Source organism: Pongo abelii, chromosome 17, assembly GCF_028885655.2.
Source record: "Pongo abelii isolate AG06213 chromosome 17, NHGRI_mPonAbe1-v2.0_pri, whole genome shotgun sequence".
NCBI lineage: Eukaryota > Metazoa > Chordata > Mammalia > Primates > Hominidae > Pongo > Pongo abelii.
Window position 1 is genome coordinate 84,976,410 of NC_072002.2, and position 26,457 is coordinate 85,002,866.

A 26,457-nucleotide genomic window follows, 5' to 3' on the forward strand; every position below is an offset into this window, starting at 1 on the left:
TGAGTTTGAGTATCCACCCCTTTCCACTTGCCACAGAGATATTATGACAAATCGAAGCTATATTCTACTGAAAACTATGATTTTGTGTGTGTGTGTGTGTGTGTGTGTATAGAGGTGGGGACTTGCTATGTTGCCCAGGCTGATCTCAAACTCCTGGTCTCAAGTGACCCTCCCACTTCAGCCTCCTGGGTAGCTGGGACTATAGGCGTGAGCCACCACACTCAGCTAATTTTTAAAAATTATTTTTTGCGGAGACAGGGTCTTGCTACATTGCCAAGGCTTGCTTGGAGCTTCTGGACTCATGTAATTCTGCACTTGTACACGTTGGCCTCCTAAAGTGTTGGGAGTACAGGCGTGATCCACCATGCCCAGCCTGAAAACTATGATTGATTTGAGGGGTCAGAGAAGCCAACTATGGCCTGAGTTGGCCCATCAGAGTGAAGGAAGTTATTCACATTCCATGCCAGAAAAACAGCATGGAATGTGAACAATTTCTCTTCTCTCCATCCCTGTTTCTATCTTTATCTCCTCTCATTATGCATGAACAAGAATGCTGTCCTGGTTACCACAGGCAGCCATATTGAAGGAAATCAGCCTGAGGACAAACAGGGTGGTAGAGAGAGACAGAAATGTGGGGCTCAGATGGCATTACTGAGCTACTGAATCCACCAACTCTGAAGTCTGAACATATTACATAGAATTGCAAGGGGTCCTGAATAGCCAAAATGGTATTGAAAAAGAAGAAAAAGCTGAAAGACTAACATTTCCCATTTCAAAACCGTAGCACACAGCTACAGTAATCAAAACAGTGTGGGTATTGGCATATACATAGACAAATAGACCAAGGAAATTGAAATGATGATCAAAACAGATGTTAGGTAGGATGTGGCAAAAAGAGAACATTCATACACTGTTCATGGGAATGTAAATTAGTACAACGTCTATGGAAAATAGTATGGCGATTCCTCAAAGAACTAAAAATAGAATTACCATTAGATCCAGCAGTCTCACTACAGGGTATCTACCCAAAGGAAAAGAAATCATTATATTACAAATATACCTGCCCTTATATGTTTATTGCAGCACTATTCACAGTAACCAAGATATGGAATCAACCTAAGTGCCCATCAATGAAGGATTAGATAAAGAAACTGTGGTACATATACACAATGGAATACTACACAGCCATAAAAAGAATGAAATCATGTCTTTTGCAGCAACATAGATAGACCGGGAAGCCATTATATTAAATGAAACAACTCAGACACAGAAACTCAAATACCACATGTTCTCACTTATAAATGGGAGCAAAATAATGTGTACCCATGGACATATAGTATGCAATAATGGACATTGGAGACTTGGAAGAATGGGAGAGTAGAAAGGGGTGAGGGATAGAAATTACTTAATGTGTACAACATATATTATTCAGGTGATGGTTATATTAAAAGTCCAGACTTCACCACTACATAATAAAACTGCCCTTGTACCCCCTTGAATTTATACAAATAAAAACAATAATAAGCCCATACATCTATGAACAATTGATATTCAACAAGGTGCCAACCCCACTGAATGGGGAAAGAATAGCTTCTTCAATACATGGTCCTGGGACAACTGGATAGCCACATGCAAAAAGCATGAAATTGGATCCCTACCACCCATGAAACATAAAAACTAACTCAAAATGGGTTGACCTAAATATAAGACCTCAGACTGTAGAAATCTTAGAATAAGCACAGGGGTAAATTTTTAAGACCTGGAAGTTGGCAACGGATTCTTAGATATGACACCAAACCTATGGGAAACAGAAGAAAAAAATAAATTGGACTTACTAAAATTAAAAACTTTTGTGCATCAACGAACATTTTCAAGAAAGTGAAAAGTCACCCTACAGAATGCAAGCAAATATTTGCAAATAATCTATCTGATTATGGTCTAATATCCATAATATATAAGGAACTCTCACACTTTAACATAAAAGAAACAACCCAATTTTCAAATGGGCAAAGTACTTGAATAGACATTTTTCTCCAAAAGATGCTCAACATTATCAGTCAATAAGGAAACACAAATAAGAACCACAATGAGAACTCACTTTATATCTACTAGGATGGCTATAACCAAAAAGAGAAAAATAAATATGTTAGGGAAAATGTGGAGAAATTGGAACCCTTGTGTACTGTTGCACAAGTGTTGTAAAGAATTGTAAAATGATGCAGCTGCTGTGAAAAACAGTTTAGAGATTCTTCAAAACGTTCAACAGGATTAGTATATGACCCAGAAGTTTTACTCCTAGGTATATACTCAAAAGAATATACTCAAACCAATACTTGTAGACCAATGTTTATAGCAGCATTATTCACAAAAGCCAGAAGGTGGTAATGATCCAAACGTCTGCCAACAGGTAGGTGAATGAATGAATGAACAAACTGTGATCAAATCCATACAATGGAATATTACTCAGCCATAAAAAGGAATGAAGGACTAATGCATGCTACAACATGAATAAGCCTTGACAACATTATGCTAAGTCAAAGAATGCAGAAACAAAAGGCCACATTTTGTAAGAATCCATTTATATGAAATATCCAGATAGTTAAATCCATGGAGATGGAAAGCAGATTGGTGATTTGCCAATTGATTGACTGTTGGAAGGAGGGAATAGGGAGTGACTGTTTAAGGTATGGGGTTTTCTTTAAAATGATGAAAATGTTTTGGAATCTGATAAAAGCAGTCATCGCAGAACATTGTGGATGTACTAAATACCACTGAACTGTATACTTTAAAATGTTTAATCTTGACCCGGTGTGGTGGCTCACACCTGTAATCCCAGTACTTTGGGAGGCCAAGGCAGGTGGATTGCTTGAGGTCAGGAGTTCAAAACCAGCCTGGCCAACATGGTGAAACCCCGACTCTACTAAAAATACAAAAATTAGCTGTGCATGGTGGTGCGCAACTGTAATCCCAGCTACTTGGGAGGCTAAGACAGGAGAATCGCTTGAACCCAGGAGGTGGAGGTTGCAGTGAGCTGAGATTGTGCCACTGCACTCCAGCCAGGTCAACAGAGCAAGATTCCATTTCAAAAAAAAAAAAAAAAGTTTAATATTGAGTAAATCTTAGGTGAACAATGTTATGTGAATTTCACCTCAATTTTTAAAAATTATTACTAGTGAATAGTATGTGTCCACATTCACCCCAGGTCTTACCAATGAATGAGGCCACCCCATCTTGCTGTTGGCCAGGTATTAATTGATTTCAGTTGATCCCCCAACCGCCCCGGTCCAAAGATGCCAAGTACATTCTAAGAATACGGTACATTAGCATAGTACAGTCTAAGCATGGAGTCCACGGACACACTCTGTGTCACAACTTTGTGATAACAGCTGGAAATCAGTAATGCAAAAGATCATGATAGTCGAGGTTGTCAGATAAATGATCTAAGACATTTTAAAAAATCATTATGTGCTTATTAAACAAATGCCAAAACATATATATTTTCTGAGGGAGGGGTCAGGGTTGGGTAGAGTGGGGTAGAGGTGCAGGTAGAGAGGTAGAAGGGCCGAGGGCCAAGCAGGCATCTGCAACACTGTGCTGCCTCAAATCCTAAAGGAAATGAGATCAAACGTAGCATCATCCACTCTCAGTGGCTTCTATGATCGGGCCCAAAGTGAACTTCCTCACCCAGGATGAAGAAATGAGGTGCATGTGAGGAGGATTGGAGAAGGGGTACTAACTGGTAATAACTTGTAAGAACTCCTCATTCCCAAGGCATCCAGAGCCAACTAGTAAAGAGATGAAGAGAACTTGTGTATTTGCACCCTGGAATCGAGGGTTCTAGAGGTCACGGATTCGAATGAAAGGGGCAGAAAGACTTGCAGCTGAAGACAAAGTCCAGCTGTTACGACTTTGCTAGAGATGAGCCCTATTTATCAACATCTAACCAAAGACAAATAGAGATGGTGCTTGAGCTATTTTTGTTGTGTCAGCAGCCATTTTTTGCATGATTTATGAAGGGATTTTGGCTTGAGGTTTTTTTTCTAATAGAGCTGTCTGTATAAAAGAGCTTTGTCCTCAAGGAAGTCATTAATCAAAATATTACTGGATTTCTCTACTATTAAAAATGTCTCAGCTAACCACATGAGCATGAATTCATCTCACAAGCTTGCCTCTGCATGCAGACTCCTAGGTGGCCTGTGGGGGTGGGGATGGGGAACACTCTTCAGCCACACTGTTCTTCTTCCTGTAGGCTGTCCACGCAGCCAGAACCTTCCCTGTCACCTCAGTTTCGTTGTTTCTGCTACCTACAATATGTCCTGCTTCCCCAGATGTCTCTACGGTTTCTGAGCATTGGGAGGAGTCTCCTAGTGTCTAGTCAATGACCCCACCTTCCCCAGTTTATGCAAAAACACCTGATGTGTGTGATGGAGAATCTGCTCTGATACCTTTCGACACCTGCTTGGAAAACTATTCACATGCTGGAAGGCAGAGGACTGCAAACAGAAAATCTAGCTAAACTCAGAACAAGTGACTGGGGCTGGGAAGATTATAGTGTGAGAGGTCATTTGCTCCCTCCGCTCTTTCTCAGATGTGAGGGTTTGCCTGCCTTCTGCTGGGATACCCCAGCTGTTAAGAGGCTCATGCTTCCAGTAAGATTTCCACAGGAGGCTGGGCGCGGTGGCTCACGCCTGTAATCCCAGCACTTTGGGAGGCCGAGGCGGGCGGATCATGAGGTCAGGAGATCGAGACCATCCTGGCTAACACGGTGAAACCCCCCATCTCTACTAAAAATACAAAAAATTAGCCGGGTGTGGTAGCAGGCACCTGTAGTCCCAGCTACTCGGGAGGCTGAGGCAGGAGAATGGCATGAACCCGGGAGGCAGAAGCTTGCAGTGAGCCGAGATCGCGCCACTGCACTCCAGCCTGGGCGAAGGAGCGAGACTCCGTCTCAAAAAAAAAAAAAAAGATTTCCACAGGAACACAATAGTCTGGGTTTCTGCTCCCTTCCTCAAATAATCTCATTAAGAGAATCTTTCCAATGTGGGCCACATGGTCTCCTCTAGACCATGATACCCTTAGAACCTTGGCAAGTCACACATGTCCCCAGGAGTGAGGCTACCGCTGAGTGACCAGTAGAACCCCACTTCCAGTCAACACAGAGACTCCAGTTGGGGTTTAGCAGGGATCCTCTAAGACAGGGTTCTGAAACTATGGCCTGAGGACTGAATGCAGCCCACTATCTGATTTCCATAAACAGTTTGGTTGGAGACAGCCATGTTCATTTGGTTACATACCACCCGCCACTGTTTTTGTGCTGCAATGCTGGAAACAAGAGGTGTTAGGTCACAACTGACAGACACCACATGGCCCACAAAGCTGTAAGTAAATACTAACTATCTGGCCCTTTACAGAAAAAGTTTCCCAACCCTTGAGTAGGACAATAAATCTTTGGATCATGGACATTTATTATTTAAGTTCATCCTTGTTCAGTCTTGCTGGAGAAAAGGAAGATTTAGCTTGACAGACCAGATGCCAGTAAAATTAGCTCAGTTTTCTTATTCTCAAGAACTTTACGATCGGATCTATTATAAATACATTTCTAGAGACAGACTGAGAAAAAGTACTTAACTGGCACCCTTTTACTACAAACTGCACCCCTCATTAAACAGTTCACAGAACACCGAGCATTTAACTTACTCCAGCTTTTTCCGGCAACTCTCTTTTCCTGCTGCATCAACTTGCCATGGTTTGCAGCCCCCACCCTTTCGCACACGATTAATTTAAAAAGTTGAGCTCAGACACATCCAGTCTTTTTTTCTGAGAAGGTTACTAACCTTGAGATGTGAGTGCTGCTCGCTCTAACGCTTCTTCCCATCTGTGTCTTGGTTAAGGGCTTTTATCGTATCCTGTTTATCGCGGCCTCTTAGCCTCAACCCCCTCTTGGTCACTGCAAGCTCCCCGCTGCTCCCTCCCTTAATTAGCACTGCAGGAGCTGAGGGGAGCTGACTCTGTCAGTGCTCTTGAGCTCTTCTCTCTACCAGAACTTCTTCAGATAGCAACTGAAGTGAAGCACTAATATTTCATGAAGCAGGGTTTTTTGAAGTCAAGTTTACCTGCTTCTGGAAGCAACTTTACTATTGCAGCTACTCAGACTCATTCCAAACTCAGATAAAGTTCTGTCTCTCTTTTCCCCCAAAGAATCTACAATTTGAAAGGACGCACTTCTCCTTTGTTCTAGCTCTAAACAGAAACTACACTCCCTGCCGAAATCAGTTTGTTTCTTTGCCTTTTCTTCCCCGTTTTTTTTTTTTCCTGCCAATCAAAGCATATTAGATTCAGCCGTCTCTTTAAGTCAAGAAGCTTCCTTATCTCTGCCCATATCTAAGTATCTTTCGGTCTTACTTTCTAGATACTCTCTTTTTTTTTCTTTGCCTCCCATTCTCCGACAGAAAAAGTACACAAGTTGGTGTTTCCTGAGCACTAACCCTGCACGTTTAGCAGCTTTTGTCTCTTAGAAACACTAGGTTTTTTTGCTGCACCAGGCCATGGCAAAGTTAGTTTTATTGATTCCTTTGATTTACTAGGGTATGGAGGTTCCCTGCTGGTTAAACCGCCATGAAGGATTGTCGCTGAGGCTTTAGTGTGTAAAATTCATAGAAAGACTAGGAAGGAAGGACCACGTTTGACAGGTGAGAAGGCACTCATGGGGCTGCCCTACCCTGCACATTTAATTATGCATCGCAGGTACAGGACTGGTCTCTTCTGCTGGACCACTGCATATAAGAAAGCAAGGGAGAAGAAAGTACAATACTGCCTCTCATGACACAGTGTTTACTGAGCCTTATTGTGGGCCAGAGGTAGAGCAGGCTTCTCAAACACCTGCCTGACTCTCGTCACTCCCTTCAATGCCTCACTGTCCTCAAGAGAATATCCAAATGTCTTACTGACTTGCAAGGCCTGTGTCATTGATCACTGCCATTTTCCCAGTGTTATGTCTTATAAGTCTTCTGCTCACTCCTAGCCTTTATTGCTCATCCAACTTACATTGTGTAATTTGAGGACAATGCTCTGATGGGGCAGGGCCTTTGCACGTGGAGTTTCCTCACCTCTTATCCCTCTCCCATCCAGCAGGTCTCAGCTCAAATGTATCTTATACTCTCCCTGGGGCCCACATCTGTCCTGTGAGTTTCCTGAGAACCCCAAATATGTCCTCACTGAAATACTTGCCACATCCTATTATGCCTATTCACTCACTGCATTTTTTACTAGAGCCTGATAGGCACTTCCAGGCCCAGGTAAAGTCTCTTATCCCTGCTCTATCAGATCCTTGCACAGGGCCCTTGCCCATGCCAGGTGCTCAGTCAGCACTTGTAGAATGAGGACGAAGCCATGCAATGACTTCCATCTGTAAGGTCTCCATATTGTGATCACAATCCCAATTCCATCTTGTTTCCAATCTGCCATCATTGGGGCTGCTTTTTTGCCTCAACTTTCTATTTTCTCAAGGAAAAAGACAAAAACAGCCTTGACCCAAAACACCCACTGATTTTTGCAGGACAGACCCAAAGACAAGTTTTCTTTTGAGTCAAAACTCTTCCTCGAAATTATTCAGTGGGCCCTGAAGTGAACCTCATACATCGGCTGAAACAGTCACCGTCTACCCACGTGGTTCACAATAGGGTGAATGCAAATCCTATCTATCATGACAGTAGCTGATGCTCATACCTACAGGGACCTGGCTTGAAAGTATCTTTTGCTTACTCCCTGACTCACAAAATCCAGATTGATACAGGCTGGGGGGTTTTCCCAAATTACTTTTTCATGGTCACTCCCTAATTCAGTGTTCACAGGCAAATACACACACACACACACACACACACACACACACACATATCCTTCTCCTTCTTATCACCCACATCCCATAATAAAGCTATTGCTATTTTTTTTTTAATTATTTAGCTATTGCTATTTTTAAGGGAGGCACAATGGAGATATCTTTTGTTGTTTCTCTGTAGAGGTCTATCCTCTCTGGTTTATTTAGCTTCCTCTTGGAGGCTCTCGAAATCTTGTAATAAATACAATGAACCCAAGACTTAGCTTTGAATCATTTCCAAGGAAACACAGGCATCCCAAGATCTTGGCCCCAAGGATGCAACATTGTTCCCCCAACATGGAACTACAGAATTTTACTCAGCAAACAGGGGAAATGTTGAAATATCACACGATCGATAATAAATTACAAAACAAACAATAAAAATAACCTGAGACAAATTAAATTGCCCTATCCCTCCAGAAAACAGATGTCCCAAATGTTCTAACCAGCAGAACAAATGGATGTAAAGAGGGAAAGTAGTGAGAGAGAATGAAGATTACCACTCAGAGATCAACAAGAGCCCTTTCTCCAACACTTTTTCATGACCCTTACAAAAGGCTTTTTGAACAATTTAAAGCAAAGATACTCTTTAACCAGTTGTTGACAGAAGCAGGAAACAGCAAAAGTCATCACATCCCCAGTTGCAGCATCACATCAGCTACCTCCTTCCTCTTTTTTTCTAAGGTCACCAAGGTACTAACAAAGGGTAAGGAAAGAAAGAATCAAGCATTTACCCTGCCTTTCCTGTACAAATTATAATTCAAGGTGACCTGAGTTTCTCTTTATAGGAAAATTCAGCTACTAAGTGGAAAAAACAATCATAGTTATTTTTTAAGTCACCATTTTGCAACCCCTATTAAAATAATAGATGGAGACAATTGTTAATAGATGCTAAAACCATGAGGTGGAAGGTTAATGGGGAACCTTATAATGAAAGGTGCTGCTGATTGACAATACCTGAGCCCTCGGATCAGCCGTAATCTCACTAAATATGGCACAGCCAGGCATGAGGGGGCTCCCGACAAGATGCAGCAGGAAGAAAGCCGCGCCACCTGGAAAGTACTCTTCCCCGAGTAGCTGAGCCTGAATGCAGCCAAGCCTCTAGAAGTAACCAGCAGTGCATAGAAAATACAGGCAATGGCTGGGCACGGTGGTTCACACCTGTAATCCCAGCACTTTGGGAAGCCGAGGCAGGCGGATCACCTGAAGTTCAAGACCAGCCTAGCCAATATGGTGAAACCCCGTCTCTACTAAAAATACAAAAATTAGCCGGTTGTGGTGGTGCACGTCTGTAATCCCAGCTACTTCGGAGGCTGAGGCACGGGAATCACTTGAACCTGGGAGGCAGTGGTTGTAGTGAGCCAAGATTGCACCACTGCACTCCAATCTGGGTGACAGAGCGAGACTCCATCTTAAAAAAGAAAAGAAAGAAAATACAGGCAATAAAAGACTGAGTTAAAGGACACTACGAGACCACAAGGAAGCAACGAACTGAACGTAGAAAGCAGGAGCTACTGCAGAACAAATATCTCAATTTCCCCCAGCAACAAAAGGCAATGATGATGAACACAACCAGTAAATGCCAAAAAGATACTTGACAATTTTCGTTGTTGTTGTTGAGATGGAGTCTTGCTCTACTGCCCAGGCTGGAGTGCAGTGACACGATCTTGGCTCACTGCAACCTCCACTACCTGGGTTCAAGTGATTCTCCTGCCTCAGCCTCCGAAGTAGTTGGGATTACAGGCATGCACCAACACGCATGGCTAATTTTTGTAATTTTAGTAGAAACAGGGTTTTGCCTTGTTGGCCAGGCTGGTCTTGAATTCCTGACCTCAGGTGATCCGCCTGCCTCGGCCTCCCAAAGCGCTGGAATTACAGGCATGAGCCACTGTGCCTGGCCAGATACTTGATAATTTTAAATATCCTTTCCTGGGAAAGACTCATAGCAATTTTACAATTTCATCAGCATGACAAAGAAAATTTATGAGAAACTAACAGCAACCTTGATAGTGAGACAATAGAAAAATCTCAATTCAATTTTGAAATAAGACAAGGATGGCCACAATCACTGTCAATATTTAACATATTCTGGAGGTTTTAACTAAATGTAATAGATTTTAAAAAGGAATAGGAGCTGTAAACCTTGAAAATTATTTAAAATGTAGGATTTGTAGGTGATCCGCCTAGAGAACATGGTCAAATAAAACAGAAAAGAATTTAATAAGCTACCTAGCAAAATAATTTTATAAGACTCAGTAGCTTTATTGTATATCCTACCCAAAAGAACAGCAAAATTTACACATGCGTATGTATATGTAGGTATAAATGTGTGCCCGTGTGAATATATATGAATGTATCTCAAGAATTTGTAGGATTTAAACAAAGAAATTTGCTAATTTATCAAAGGAAATAAAAGAAGTCTTGAATAAATGAAGGTATGTCCTATGCTCCTCTATGGCAAGACCCAATTTTGAGAATGCATCAAAAATATTTTTTTTAGTAACCTGGAATTTTATACTCTTTTACATTATTAAGCAGGTCAGGCTATGAATGGCTATTCATGAGGCACTTATTGACGGCACTCTGCTAAAAGGTCTTCACCTAGTATATTGTGGAAATGTTATATGTTTGCACAATCAATCATTGAAGACCTTTTACAACACACATATCCCCATAAAAGTAAGCAATGGATGAACTGCTGTGAAAAGTGCTCCCTGGAGCAGAAATCCACACCCTGGTTCTTACCTGGTTTTAGCATTGCCAAGGGCCCAGCAAACTTCACCCACGACTCCCTTGGCCACTGTTCTTTTCTTCCTCCACTGTTTTTAGTCCCCCTCTCTTGAGGGTCTCAAGGTTTCAGGGAAATAAGTACTTACACACACATCTTAAGGACTCCAGACCTCAAGTAACAGGCCCGGGTAAGTGCTAAGTTCTTCTCTGGGAATTTTTCTAAATGACACCAGGAAGCAGCAGCCAGCAGTACAGCTATATGGACAAACAGGGACTTGCAGATACCCACTATCTCTTTCCCCCAGTCCCAGTCCCCTGACAAAGCTCATGCCTTTCTCCTCTGCATTCCACATCCCTTTCTGCTGCAACTATTTGATAACATTGCACACTGCATTATGGCTACTTAGTAAAGTGGGCGAGAGTTGCCATCCTGTAAGTAAGAGTGTGAGCTTTGCAGAGAGACTTGGGTTCAAATCCTGTTCCATGTCTGGCTAGCTGTGGGACCTCCAGTCCTCAGCGCATTGATGGCAGCGCAGATCCCAGCTAGGCCACGGCTGATCGTCCAGGAAGGCAGCCCCCACCTCATGTCACCCGTGGCCCAATGGGCTCCACTCTTGTCGGGATCCACTGAGGGTCTTTTAACACTTTCAGTGTCAAAAAGGTTGTTTTGACTCCTGAACTCTCAATACCGCTGTATCTCAGATTATTTAAAGAAAATTTCATTTTCCAAAATGGCAGAAACCTCATATTGCTTAAATTAAGATATATTCTTTCTAGAATATTTTACTGAGAACATTTTCATCTGCAATTACACAATGTCGCTTATATCTGAACTGCTTAGTTAGCATCTACAGAACAGTCACTGTCCCCAAAACCCACCACCTTAGCAGCGTGCCTAAATGAGGGAGGGTCTCCAGCCTCAGCCATACATTGGCTGCACCTCCCTGGAATCTGAATCTGGTACAATGTTACCTAACGTGGTTAAGATCACATCTCTCGGGCTCCCTGAATCCAGTCCAATATACACCTTGTTGTATTTATTAACAACCTTGCATTTCACTTTCCAAAATGTCTTAATTTGGGTGACAAACTTTATGGTCACCCTAAGAGCCACCAAGGGGTCAGTGGGTTTGAAGAAAACCCCTCAGATCCAGGAAAACCAGGACAGTGGGTCATCCTTGATATAGCAGGGACCAGGTACCCCTGGGTCCAGCCCACCTTCCCTCATAGCTAGCTCACTTAAAGGGCTGGGGTATGTCTTCTACCCATGCCTCAGTAAGGATTGCCCTCAGCCATCAGAAAGCATCTAACAATTCTGGCTCTCAAAGGGAGCAGGGCCAGAGTCTCACCCTCCTCTTCCTAGGACATGTGGCCTATTTGAAAAGTTGGCTCCTTGGCCCCAAAGACTATACAGATTCAGGAAGGGCATGCTGCATCAGCCGGAAAAGGTCCTTCCATAGCCTTACCCCAGGCAAGGGCATTTATTCACCCTTACCTGCACCTGCTTGAGGCGGTCAACAGTGGTTCCAAAAACCAAACAGTGTGCTGAGGGAACCAGCTCTTTCATCCACTGGAAAGAGAAGAAGACAGCTCATTTTATAAAATAAACAGATGAACCAATATACAAATAAATACTTTAAATTCATTCTAACCTGCTGGCACACTCCATGTAAAGTTGTCTTATGTTTGTATTTTGTGTTCGTCTCTGGACCCTCCAACTTGAACATGTGTTCCTTGATGTGAAGACTGCCTTGTTCACTGCTGTAGCAAACCGACCAACTGTCTGTGTTTTCCTGGTGCCAGGTAGTTTCCCAGGACTCAGGACTTTGAAGTGCTGACTCCAGGACAGCCCCAGGCAAACCCAGACGGCTGATCACCCTAGCTGTATCCCCAGTGCCAAGAGCAGTGCCCAGCATATAGTAAGAGTTCACAAAACAATTGCTGCCTGGCTATGATCTTAACTCTTATTTTGCAGTTTTGTTCTTAGAATTTAAAGAGCGGAGAGAAGAACTGAAGGAGATAGAGACACAAAAAAACCCTTCAAAAAATCAATGAATCCAGGAGCTGGTTTTTTGAAAAGATCAACAAAATTGATAGACCGCTAGCAAGACTAATAAAGAAGAAAAGAGAGAAGAATCAAATAGATGCAATAAAAAATGATAAAGGGGATATCACCACCCATCTTACAGAAATACAAACTACCATCAGAGAATACTATAAACACCTCTATGCAAATAAACTAGAAAATCTAGAAGAAATGGATGAATTCCTGGACACACACACTCTCCCAAGACTAAACCAGGAAGAAGTTGAATCCCTGAATAGACCAATAGCAGGCTCTGAAATTGAGGCAATAATTAATAGCCTACCAACCAAAAAAAAAGTCCAGGACCAGACGGATTCACAGCCGAATTCTACCAGAGGTACAAGGGGAAGCTGGTACCATTGCTTCTGAAACTATTCCAATCAATGGAAAAAGAGGGAATCCTCCCTAACTCATTTGATGAGGCCAGCATCATCCTGATACCAAAGCCTGGCAGAGGCACACACACAAAAAAAGAGAATTTTAGACCAATATCCCTGATGAACATCGATGCAAAAATCCTCAATAAAACGTTGGCAAACCGAATCCAGCAGCACATCAAAAAGCTTATCCACCATGATCAAGTGGACTTCATCCCTGGGATGCAAGGCTGGTTCAATATACACAAATCAATAAATGTAATCCAGCATATAAACAGAACCAAAGACAAAAACCATATGATTATCTCAATAGATGCAGAAAAGGCCTTTGACAAAATTCAACAGCCCTTCATGCTAAAAACTCACAATAAATTAGGTATTGATGGGACGTATCTCAAAATAATAAGAGCTATTTATGACAAACCCACAGCCAATATCATACTGAATGGGCAAAAACTAGAAGCATTCCCTTTGGAAACTGGCACAAGACAGAGACACCCTCTCTCACCACTCCTATTCAACATAGTGTTGGAAGTTCTGGCCAGGGCAATCAGGCAGGAGAAAGAAATAAAGGGTATTCAATTAGGAAAAGTGGAAGTCAAATTGTCCGTGTTTGCAGATGACATGATTGCATATTTAGAAAACCCCATTGTCTCAGCCCAAAATCTCCTTAAGCTGATAAGCAACTTCAGCAAAGTCTCAGGATACAAAATCAATGTGCAAAAATCACAAGCATTCTTATACACCAATAACAGACAAACAGAGAGCCAAATCATGAGTGAACTCCCATTCACAATTGCTTCAAAGAGAATAAAATACCTAGGAATCCAAATTACAAGGGATGTGAAGGACCTCTTCAAGGAGAACTACAAACCACTGCACAACAAAATAAAAGAGGATACAAACAAATGGAAGAACATTCCATACTCACGGATGGAAGAATCAATATCGTGAAAATGGCCATACTGACCAAGGTAATTTATTGATTCAATGCCATCCCCATCAAGCTACCAATGACTTTCTTCACAGAATTGGAAAAAACTACTTTAAAGTTCATATGGAACCAAAAAAGAGCTTGCATTGCCAAGTCAATCCTAAGCCAAAGGAACAAAGCTGGAGGCATCACACTACCTGACTTCAAACTATACTACAAGGCTACAGTAACCAAAACAGCATGGTACTGGTACCAAAACAGAGGTATAGACCAATGGAACAGAACAGAGCCCTCAGAAATAATAACACACATCTACAACCATCTGATCTTTGACAAACCTGACAAAAACAAGAAATGAGGAAAGGATTCCCTATTTAATAAATGGTGCTGGGAAAACTGGCTAGCCATATGTAGAAAGCTGAAACTGGATCCCTTCCTTACACCTTATACAAAAATTAATTCAAGATGGATTAAAGACTTACATGTTAGACCTAAAACCAGAAAAACCCTAGAAGAAAACCTAGGTAATACCATTCAGGACATAGGCATGGGCAAAGACTTCATGTCTAAAACACCAAAAGCAATGGCAACAAAAGCCAAAATTGACAAATGGGATCTAATTAAACTAAAGAGCTTCTGCACAGCAAAAGAAACTACCATCAGACTGAACAGGCAACCTACAGAATGGGAGAAAAATTTTGCAACCTACTCATCTGACAAAGGGCTAATATCCAGAATCTACAAAGAACTCAAACAAATTTACAAGAAAAAAAACAAAAACCCCATCAAAAAGTGGGCAAAGGATATGAACAGACACTTCTCAAAAGAAGACATTTATGCAGCCAAAAGACACATGAAAAAATGCTCATCATCACTGGCCATCAGAGAAATGCAAATCAAAACCACAGTGAAATACCATCTCACACCAGTTAGAATGGCAATCATTAAAAAGTCAGGAAACAACAGGTGCTGGAGAGGATGTGGAGAAATAGGAACACTTTTATACTGTTGGTGGGATGGTAAACTAGTTCAACCATTGTGGAAGACAGTGTGGCAATGTCCTCAAGGATCTAGAACTAGAAATACCATTTGACCCAGCAATCCCCATTAGTGGGTATATACCCAAAGGATTATAAATCATGCTGCTATAAAGGCACGTGCACACATATGTTTATTGTGGCACTGTTCACAATAGCAAAGACTTGGAACTAACCCAGATGTCCATCAATGATAGACTGGATGAAGAAAATGTGGCACATATACACCATGGAATACTATGCAGCCATAAAAAAGGATGAGTTCATGTCCTTTGTAGGGACATGGATGAAGCTGGAAACCATCATTCTCAGCAAACTATCGCAAGAACAAAAAACCAAACACTGCATGTTCTCACTCATAGGTGGGAATTGAACAATGAGAACACTTGGACACAGGAAGGGGAACATTACACACCGGGGCCTGTTGTGGGGTTGGGGGAGGAGGGAGGGAAAGCATTAGGAGATATATCCAATGTAAATGATGAGTTAATGGGTGCAGCACACCGACTTGGCACATATATACATATGTAACAAACCTTCATGTTGTGCACATGTACCCTAGAACTTAAAGTATAATAAAAAATAAATAATAAATAAAGAGCGGGAAGGAAGTGCCAAAATGTCCAATAGGATCTTAATAAATACAAGTGCTGGCTCAAAGGGAGAGCTTAAGGCTTTCTCCTGCTGGGCCTTCACTGCATCCCAGAAGGAGATATAATGCCATGGTTGACCAGATGCACCCGCTTGCCTCCTGCCAAGCAGCAGCATCTTCTCTGTCTATGCTTTCTGCATTACATCGCTTGGGCTCCCTGAAACCAGTCCAATATTCACCTTGTTGTATTTATTACCAAGCTTACATTTCATTTTCAAAAGTGTCTTGATTTGGATGGCAAACTCTACGGCCACCCTAAGAGCCCTGTATCTAGGGGCTGCAAGACTGGATGCTGCACCTGCCAGAAACCCTGGCAGCAGGATTCCAAATGAGATTCTGTCAACCAAAGGCACTTGCATGAGGTCTGGAAATCAGAAAAGAAGTAGGATTTCATTGCTGTCGAACTGACAGTCATAATTGTCACAATTCCACTTGTGGAAATGTATGCTTGTTGTTCTTCTTTAGCTGTGGTGAGATGTGAGGACTTTCCATAGAGGAGACTTGAAGCAGCCTCCTTTCTGGGATCTTCCCAGAAACTCCCTGCACCCGGGCTGGAGACAGCTGTAGATGAGCCAGTGGATTCTTCCTGTGCTGGAACTTCTGACTTGTTGAAACTTTCAAGTCAATCTGAACTCAGGAGACTCCTTCAAGCCTGTGCATGCAGGCCTTCAGATTCGCAGCTCCCTCACCCTCTGTTTTAAATGCTATTCTGCATAAATATCTAGATTTTTTTCCCTCTTCCTGACTAGCCTTTAACTGATACCTCAGGTCTAATACATTGCTACAGAGGGAAATGTCAGTCAGCCATGTTGAAAGGGAAACCGAGGTGAATGTGGCCACTGCCTGGGGTTCCCACCCACAGCTCCTCTGCCCACTGCAGGCACACAGCACAGCATATCCTCTTTCCCTGCCCCTTCAGGACATGCTGCGACTCTGACAGAGCATCCTCAGGGAAAGGTCCAGAGGCAGAAAAGCGCAATCCGTTCCTTCCTGTGAGGCTCCTTCACCAGCAAGAAAAACCTTACACTGCAGACGCTTTCATGCTTCCTTGGCCAGAACCGATCTCATCTATATCTATTTTACCTATCATGAAATCACAAACTACCCCAAAGTTTAGTGGCCTACTAGTGGTCTCCAACCCTTTTGGCACCAGGGGCCAATTTTGTGGAAGACAATTTTTCCACAGACCAGGGAGGGGGGATGGTTTCGGGATGATTCAAATACATTACCTTTATTGTGCACTTTATTTCTATTATTATTACATTGTAATATATAATGAAGTAATTATACAACTCACCATAATGTAGAATCAGTGGGAGCCCTGAGCTTGTTTTCCTGCAACTAGATAATCCCATCTGTGGGTGATGGGAGACAGTGACCGATCATCAGGCATTAGATTCTCATAATGAGGTTGCAGCCTAGATCTCTCACTCACACAGTTCACGATACGGTTTGTGCTCCTATAAGAATCTAATGCTGCTGCTGATCTGACAGGAGGCGGAGCTCAGGTGGTAATGTGAGCAACGGCGAGTGGCTATAAATACAGATGCAGCTTCACTTGCTCATCCACTGCTCACATCCTGCTGTGTGGCCTGGTTCCTAACAGGCCACAGACCGGTATCAGTCAACTGCCTGGGGGCTGGAGACCCCTGGCATAAACAAAAGCAGTTCATAATTCTGCAGGGCAGCTTTCTGGGCAGTTCTGCACTGGTTCTATCTCTTTCTCTATCTCTGTCTTATCTAGCAGTTCCCGGGTTTCTCTCTCTTCTCTCTCCTGTTTTCTGTGTGTTCTCTCTCCCTCTCTCTCTCTCTGTCTGGCATAATGTAGGTATTAAGAGATGTTGTATTCATTCTCTACATGCCACTGTAAATTACTACAAATTTAGTAGTTTAAATTAAAAAAAAATGTTAGGTCAGGAATCCAGTGTGGGTCTCACAGAGCTCAAACGGAAGTAGCAGCAGGGCTGTGTGCCCTTCTGAAGGCTCCAGGCAAGAGGGAACCTGCTCCTTGCCTCTGCCAGCTTCTGCAGGCAGCTGCTTTCCTTGGCTCGTGGCCCCACTCCATCTCTAAGTCCGCAGTAAGGCACTGGCCTGAACCTTCCCTCTTCACATCTCCTGCTGACTCCACTCTGCCTCCCTCATCCACCTTAAGGACTCTGGGATTACACTAGGCAAACTTGAATAATCCAGGCTAAACTAATCTCTCCACCTCAAGGTCCTTAACCTTAGTCACATGTGCAAAGTCCTTTTTGTCATGAAAAGTCATATATTTACAGGTTCCAGGGATTAGGATATGGATATCCTTGGGAGGGTCATTATTCTGCCTACCACACCAGCCAGATACTAATTAATTTCCTTTCTTCTTCCCAAAAGCATTGACTCAGAATTAACGCACAGAAATAAGCGGAATTATCTGGGAAAATCCACTCATTCAGGTGTTCACTGCTCTGGTTTGAGGACTGCTGGGAAGACACCTTGAAGGAAAAGATCATGAAAAATAAAGACAGAAGAAAAAATATTCAACTAAAGTTAAACAAAAATATTCAACTGAAGTTAAACAATACACACACATTTAATACGTTTTCAACTAAAGATACCAATTCATTAAAATATTTGTTGTTCAAATGCTTTTAGACTTTTTCCTTTCTAATAATGGTATTCTGGGTTTCCAAATGTTAGGATCCACAAGCACTATCCAAGAAAATGAGAAATAAGATGAAAACAAAGTTGGGTTAAAGTCCATGATTATATATGCAGAGTGAGTTATATTTTATACCTTTGGCTTATTTTAAGTCATTTTACCAAGATCCTATTTACTTAAATTTTCTCTGCTATTGCAATCACATCTCCTCTTCTCCCATTCTTTAATTTATGCATATTGATTTCTCTAGGGGCCTTTTCAATTCTTCCTTGTTGTATTGTTTCTCTTCTTCATTCTGAGCACCAGCATGCCTTTCTCTTGCTTAATTTCCTCTCAGAGGAGCCATTCCTCCACTTCAGTGCCCTCAATAAAAAGCTGCGATGTCCTCAAAGTTCAAAGTTGCATCATGGGCATAATTTTCCTTGTAGTACAACTGTGTAATCAGATTGTTCCTTCACCAACATTGATCAGGTTTCAGGTGTGTGCACAAATGGACTGAAACTCTTAATTTTCCTGCATTTATTAAAACCAGAAACTGAAATAGCTATCATTTTTAACTAGAACACTAAAATCTTGTCTTACACATTGATATCCAGGATACACATCATTCATGGAAGCCACTCCCCCAGCACAGAGGCTCCATCTTGATGCCATCTTTGGCTTGTCCTTTTTACATTTCATATTCAACCACCAACTCCTGAAGAGTCTCCATGAAAATATTTGTAAGAGTGACCTCTGCCTCTCCACCTCCATTCTCACTATTCCTAGCTCTCAAAGAATCCACTGTGGAGCCAGAGATTCACCTTCTCCTAACTCATCCTACAACAGCCTTCCCTCAGGTCCACATTCCAAATGAATGCTTTCAGAGTAACAGTATTGACAGACAGATGCCTCACAAACCATCTCACTTAATGCTCTGATGATTCACACGCCAGGTTGTGACCGTTGGATGGTTGCTATGTGTCTGACACCCTCTAATGCTTTATATGTTTCATTCATTTAACTGTTTTTAAAATATTAGAGAGCAGGAATTGCTACTATTTTCATGCTACATTTGAGGAAACTGAGGCACCGAGTGGTTAAGTAATTTTCCCAATGTCCTCCCTCACCCTCTAGGTAGCAAAGCGAGGATTTCAACCCAGATATCTGACTGTAGACCCACACTTTCAACCTCAACACCCCATAGCCCACCTATGGGAGTCATTTTCCCCCCACTCAACACATAATAAAATGAGCATCACAGCAGTTAGGAAGCCAGCTACAGTTCTGTAGGTCAGTGATTCCTTTTATGATACACCTTGAGTCCGAGATGTAAATGAACAAACTGACTCCCTAACGCAATGATTCCCAAAGTGCATCCTCCAATTGCCACTGACATCTTGGAAAATGTTCATTATGTGGATAAACAGGATTAGGAAATTCTACACACTTTATTCCCATTTTGTAGACACAGAAATCACTCAACACAGCACATTAAAAGCTCTGGTAAGTTCAGCAGCAAAGAAGTTTATCGAGCTTAGTTTAACCCACTGTTTCTCAAACTACACCGGTCCACAAATAATGTCATTTTATTCAATGACATTTCATTGTAATATTGATGAGAAAAAAAAATTGATGCCTGGCTGGGGCCACTGTCCTTGTGGAGTTAGCATGCTGTCTCCATGTCTGCATGGGTTTTCACGTATTCCAGTTTCCTCCCACATCCCAAAGCTGTGCAGGTTAGGTTCACTGGCATGTCTAAATGGTCCCAGTCTGGGTGAGTGTCGGTGTGTGTGAGTGAGCCCTGTGATGGAACGGCGTCCTGTCCAGGGCTGGTTCCTGCCTTGCACCCTGAGCTGCTGGGATGGAATCTGGCCTCCCAAAACCCTGAACTTAAATATTGGGTAAATAACTATCTTGCTTGTCTTTATTCATCTTTCTTCAAAGTATGTATAGCTCACATTTATTTCAATGTTTAATATTATAAGTGTTTGGGGTCTTTATTTAGAAGTTTGGTGATGTTTTTGTGACCAGAAATATGCCATCAAAACTTAGCTTTTATTTATATCAATTAGCCTACGGTAAAATTAGTTTTGTTACATGTTGTTCTACTTAAAGCCACAGTTTCCAAGAACCTATCAATGATGCTAAGTGAGAACTTACTGAACAATCGCACATCGCTGAACAATAGGAATCCATTCTGAGAAATCTATCATTAGGCAACCTCCTTATTGTGTGAAGATCCTAGAGTGCACTTACACAAAACTACAAGGTGGAGCCTACCACACACCTAGGCTATATGTTACAGCCTGTTGCTCCTAGGCTATAAACATGTATAGCATGTTACTGTATGGAATACTGTAGGTAATTGTAACATAATGTAAGTATTTGCATTTCTAAACATATCTGAACATAGAAAAGGTAGAGTTTAAATATGGTATTATAACCTTATGGAACTTACATCAGTATAGTGTTGTTCCATATAATACTATGGAACCACTGTCATATATGTAGTCTGCTGTTTTAGTCTGTCCTTATGCAGCACATGACTATAATTTTACCATGCAATTATATTTTTATATATCATTTATTAGCATACACCACAGGACAGATTTTGGAACATGCTAGGTGATAGATTGAATCTGAACATCTCCATTTCCTTGTCAAAGTTCTATAAAGTCTACTCCCTTTTTTACCTCTTCAATGTCACTTCTCATTTGAAAATCAATCAACGTAATTCAACTATCCACAAGTTAAAGAAGAAAAATCATGTGATTATATCAACTGACAAAGAAAAAGCATTTGACAAAATCTAGCATACACTCCCAATGAAAACTCTTAGCAAGTTACTAATAAAAGAGAATTACCTCAACTTGGTAAAGACAACCTATAATCACCCTACAGCTAGAAAGACTAAATAGTTTCCCCCTGAGACTGGAAGCAAGGTTAAAAGGTCCTTTCTTACCACTGCTATACAACATAGTATTGGATGTTATGGCCATTGCAATAAGGCAAGAAAAAGAGATAAAAGCCATACAGATTGGAAAAAAAGAAAATTGTTGCTATTTGCAGGTGACATGATTGTCTATGTAGAACCCTCAAGAAATCTACAAAAACTTGTAAAACTAATAAGTGAGTTCAGCAACTTTGCAGTATACAAGATCAACACCCAAAATCAATTGCATTTCTATATATAAACATGAACATAGAGAAACCAAAAATAACACAATATCATTTATAACCATAAGAAATTATGTACATTTAACAAAATGTGTGTGGTATCTTTATGCTGAAAATTAGAACAATTTGATGAAATAAATCAAAGACCTGAATAAATGGAGACATGTCACGTTCATGGATAGAAAGATTCAAATGGTAAAGATAGCAGCTCTTCCCAAATTTATTTATAATTGTGGCATTATTTATAATATCAAAATATTATGAATGACTTAATACCCATCCCTGGAAAACTGGTTGAATAAACTATGGTACATCCACATAATACAGCAAGGGAGAAAGATGTAGGATGGGAGGCTAGGCCTGTCTCTCCTTTTCACGTTTTTCTACCTGCTTTATATTCACTGGAAGCTGATTAGATTGTGCCCACCAGATTAAGGGTAGGTCTGCCTTCCCCAGCCCACTGACTCAAATGTTAATCTTCTTTGGCAATACCCTCACAGACATACCCAGGACCAATACTTTGCATCCTTCAATCCAATCAAGTTGACACTCAGTATTGACCATCACAAGTCCACCCCTTGTCAACTTGAACCCATACATGTCTCCTGAGATCACACATAATCTTCAAATAAAGACAATAATAAGGCCATAATTATGCCCAACATAATACAACTATCCTTTGTACAACCAGAAACGCACCAATCCCTAACCTAAATACTACTACATAAAGTTAATAATACTTAAATGCTGATATGAAGTCAATAAATCTTATGTCACATGATAAAGGAAAAGGAAATAAAATGAAGATATTTTCTTAGTACAAGTGTATACAGGCACAAAGATGTTTTTAACAAAAGAAGGAGGAAATATGACAGTTACAGTCCTTGTTTCTGCAGCTGGTCACGTGGTTGTAGCTGGTGTTGATGACTACCTTCTTCTACTACCCATTCTGTATTCCCTTTGCCTTCAGCAAGGGCCTCAGCAGGTCATGCCTTTTTTCCTGGTGAAGTGACCCAAACCTTCATTCCTGAGGAGTCTGGACCATTTGTAGCTCTGCCTGGATTGGGCTGTTGTAGTTTCCCATTGACCTTAATCACAGGGCATGGTAATAATAAGGGATGACCTAATGGATCTGCTGTATTCCATGCATATTCTTCCTTACCTCCATTGAGGAGAAGTAGACTGATTTCACCTTGATAGTCCGGGTCAGCCACCCCGGCCAACACTGTAACTCCCTTCTTAGCCTGTTGACTTAAAGGTAGGAGGAGCCCAAAGTGTTCAGGTGGCAATCTTAACTTCCAGTTTAATGGAATTGTTGTTGTGTCTCCCTCTGGAACTAAGACTTCCAGGCCAACAGAATGCAATGTTGTGGGAACAGGAAGCAAAAATTTTGCTAGTGGATCACTAGGGGTGATGGTGAGTGGTGCCACTTCCACTTCCACCCCTTGATTCCTGGACCCATGAATCCTGGCTATAGGAGACACAGTACCATATATTGGATGCTGATTCCGAGCATACACGGCCTTCTGGACAATTTTGCCCCAGCCCTGCAAAGCATTGTCACCTAGTTGGTATTGTAATTGTGACTTCAAAACGCCATTCCGCCATTCTATCAATCCAGCTGATTCAGGATTATGGGGAACATGGTAAGATCAGTGAATTCCATGAGCATGAGCCCATGCTGCACTTCTTTAGCCATAAAGTGAGTGCCTTGGTCAAGAGACAATGCTGTGTGGAATACCATGACAGTGGATAAGGCATTCTGTCAGTACATGGATGGTAGTCTTGACAGAAGCATTGTGTGCAGGATAGACAAACCCATATGTGGAGTAAGTGTCTATTCCAGTGAGGACCAACCTCTGGCCTTTCCATGATGGAAGAGGTCCAATATAATCAATCTGCCACCAGGTAGCTGGCTGATCACCCCAAGGAATTGTGCCATATCAAGGGCTCGGTGTTGGTCTCTGCTGCTGGCAAATTGGGCACTCAGCAGTGGCCATAGCCAGGTCAACCTTGGTGAGTGGAAGTCTATGTTGCTGATCCCATGTGTAATCTCCATCCCTGCCACCATGGCCACTTTGTTCATGGGCCTACTGGGCGATGACAGGGGTGGCTGGAGAAAGAGGCTGAGTGGTGTCCACAGAATGAGTCAACCTATCCACTTGATTATTAAAATCCTCCTCTGATGAGGTCATCACCTATTGGTGAGCACTCACATGGGATACAAATATCTTCACAGTATTTGACCATTCAGAGAGGTCCTTCCACATATCTCTTCCCCAAATTTCTTTGTTACCAATTTTCCAATCATGCTTCTTCCAAGTCCCTGACCATCCAGCCAAACCATTGGCTACAGCCCATGAATCAGTATATAATTACACATCTGGCCATTTCTCCCTCCATGCAAAGTGCACAACCAGGTGCACTGCTCAAAGTTCTGCCCACTGCAGAGATATTCCTTCACCGCTGTCCTTCAGGGATGTCCTAGAAAGGGGCTGTAGTGCTGCAGCTGTGCACTTTTGGGTGGTGCCTGCATATCGTGCAGAACCATCTATGAACCAGGCCCTAGTATTCTCTTCATCTGTCAATTGATCATATGGAACTCCCTATGAGGCCATCGGTGCAAGATGGGGAAGAGAAGGCAGGGTGGCAGAAGTGGAGACCATGGGCATTTGAGCCACTTCCTCATGTAACTTACTTGTGCCTTCAGGACCTGCTCGAGTCTGATCACATATATACCGCTTCCATTTGTTGATGGAATGCTGCTGTGCAAGACCTACTTTATGGCTAGGCACCCAGTTCATGATAGGGGTCCAGGTCACATGGTGACCTGATGACCCATAGTCAAATATTCAGTTTCCACCAAAGCCCAGTAACAAGCCAAGAGCTGTCTCTCAAAAGGAGAGTAGTTATCTGCAGAAGATGGCAGGGCCTTTCTCCAAAATCCTAGAGGCCTCCACTGTGATTCACCTATGGTGGCCTGCCAAAGGCTCCAAACAGTATCCTTATCTGCCACTGCCACTTCAAGCACCACTGGATCTGCTGGGTCATATGGCCCACATGGAACAGCAGCTTGCACAGCAACCTGGACTTGTTGCAGAGCCTTCTCCTGTTCTGGACCCTACTTAAAACTGGCAGCCTTTCGGGTCACTTGATACATGGGCATGAGTAACACACCCAAATGAGGAATGTGTTGCCCCCAAAATCCACATAGGCCCACTAGGCATTGTGGCTTCTTCTTGGTTGTAGGAGGGGCCAAAGGCAGCAACTTGCCCTTCACCTTAGAAGGAATATCTCGACAGGCCCCACACCACTGAACCCCTAGAAATTTTACTGAGGTAGAAGATTCCTGAATTTTAGTCAGATTTATTTCCCATCCTGTGGCACACAAATGTCTCACCAATAAGTCTAGTGTGTTTGCTACTTCTTGCTCACTGGACCCAGTCAGCATAATGTCGTCAATGTAATGGACCAATGTGATATCCTGTGGAAGCAAAAAGTGATCAACGTCTCTCCGAATAAGATTATGACACAAAGCCAGAGAGTTGGCATACCCCTGAGGTAGGACAGTAAAGGTATATTGCTGGCCTTGCCAGCTGAGGGCAAATTGCTTCTGGTGGCCAGGAATGGAGAAAAAGGCATTTGCCAAGTCAATGGCTGCATACCAGGTACCACGAGATGTGTTAATTTGCTCAAGCAATGAAACCACATCCGGCACAGCAGCTGCAACTGGAGTCACCACTTGGTTAACCTTACGATAATTCACTGTCATTCTCCAAGATCCATCTTTCTTCTGCACAGGCCAAATGGAAGAGTTGAATGGGCGTGTGGTGGGAATCACCACCCCTGCATGTTTCAAGTCCTTGATGGTGGCACTAATCTCCACAATCCCTCCAGGGATGCAATCTTGTTTTTTATTTACTGTTTTTCTAGGTAGGGAGCCAAATGGCTTCCATTGGGCCTTTCCCACCATAGTAGCCCTCCCGCTTCCAGTCAGGGAGCCAATTCGGGGATTCTGCCAGCTGCTAAGTATGTCTATGCCAATTATGCAAATGACCACAGGATGAGTCTGGGGGCCCACTGGACCCACTGTTAAGTCAGACCTGAGCTAAAACTCCATTAATTACCTGACCTCCATAAGCCCCTATTTTAACTAGAGGACCACAGTGACATTTTGGGTCACTGTGCTGGAATCAACATCAGCTCAGAGCCAGCGTACAGTAGTCCCCAAAACGTCTGATCATTTCCCTTTCCCCAGTACACAGTTACCCTGGTAAAAGGCTGGAAGTATCCTTGGAGAAGGATGGGAGCAAGAGTCACTGCATAAATTGCTGGTAATATAGTGGGGTCCTTCCTCAAGAGCACCCAGCCTTCCCTTCATTCAAGGGGTTCTGGGTGTGTAAACTGGCTCAAGTCTGGAAATTGATTGAGGGGCCATGATTTTCTGTTTTTATAATTCGAATTAGTCTTTTGTCCACTCAACCTAGAAGTTTTCTTCCTATATAAGTTAAGTAGAAATGCAGTAGGCTTCCTACCCATTTTACTTCTAGGAACATTGTGATTAATTAGCCAATGCTAGAGCTCTACACAAGTCAGACTATTCTGATTGCTGCTTTGTCTCTGCTGTCTCTTACAGTATCTACGCCTGCCTTGCCTTTGATGGTTGAGTGTTGCCACTTGGCCCCTGCCACCTCAGGATCCAATTATTCCCATTGTATTTAAATTTTCTAGTTGAGTGACTGTGGTTCCCACTGTTAGATCTGACATACAGAGAAAAGCAATTTCAGGGCTCTTCAAAGATGAAGGTGCTGCACTCACAAATCTATTTTGCAAGGCATTGGTCAAGGGTATATCTTCTGGACCCACCTAGCTGGGATGAGTAAAACTAAAGTGACTAATCCACTCCACCATCCCAATCTCCCTAAGCCTTTGGATCCCTTCCTCTACATTAAGGGAGATCAGGCACTT

The 26,457-nt window shown here is 42.3% G+C and overlaps 1 protein-coding gene across 3 annotated transcripts in view; it reads right to left on the reverse strand.

Moving 5' to 3' along the window:
• CD226 (CD226 molecule) overlaps positions 1-26,457 on the reverse strand; it is a 141,339-nt gene that overhangs the window by 89,303 nt on the left and 25,579 nt on the right. Inside the window, exon 1 of one of the 3 annotated variants that reach the window (XM_024235980.3) lies at positions 5,835-7,525. The exons of the other annotated variants lie outside the window; for them this stretch is intronic. The gene's annotated coding sequence lies outside the window, so the exon portion shown is untranslated. Of the gene's footprint in view, positions 1-5,834; positions 7,526-26,457 lie in introns of those variants that run through there. 3 annotated transcript variants of the gene reach the window in all.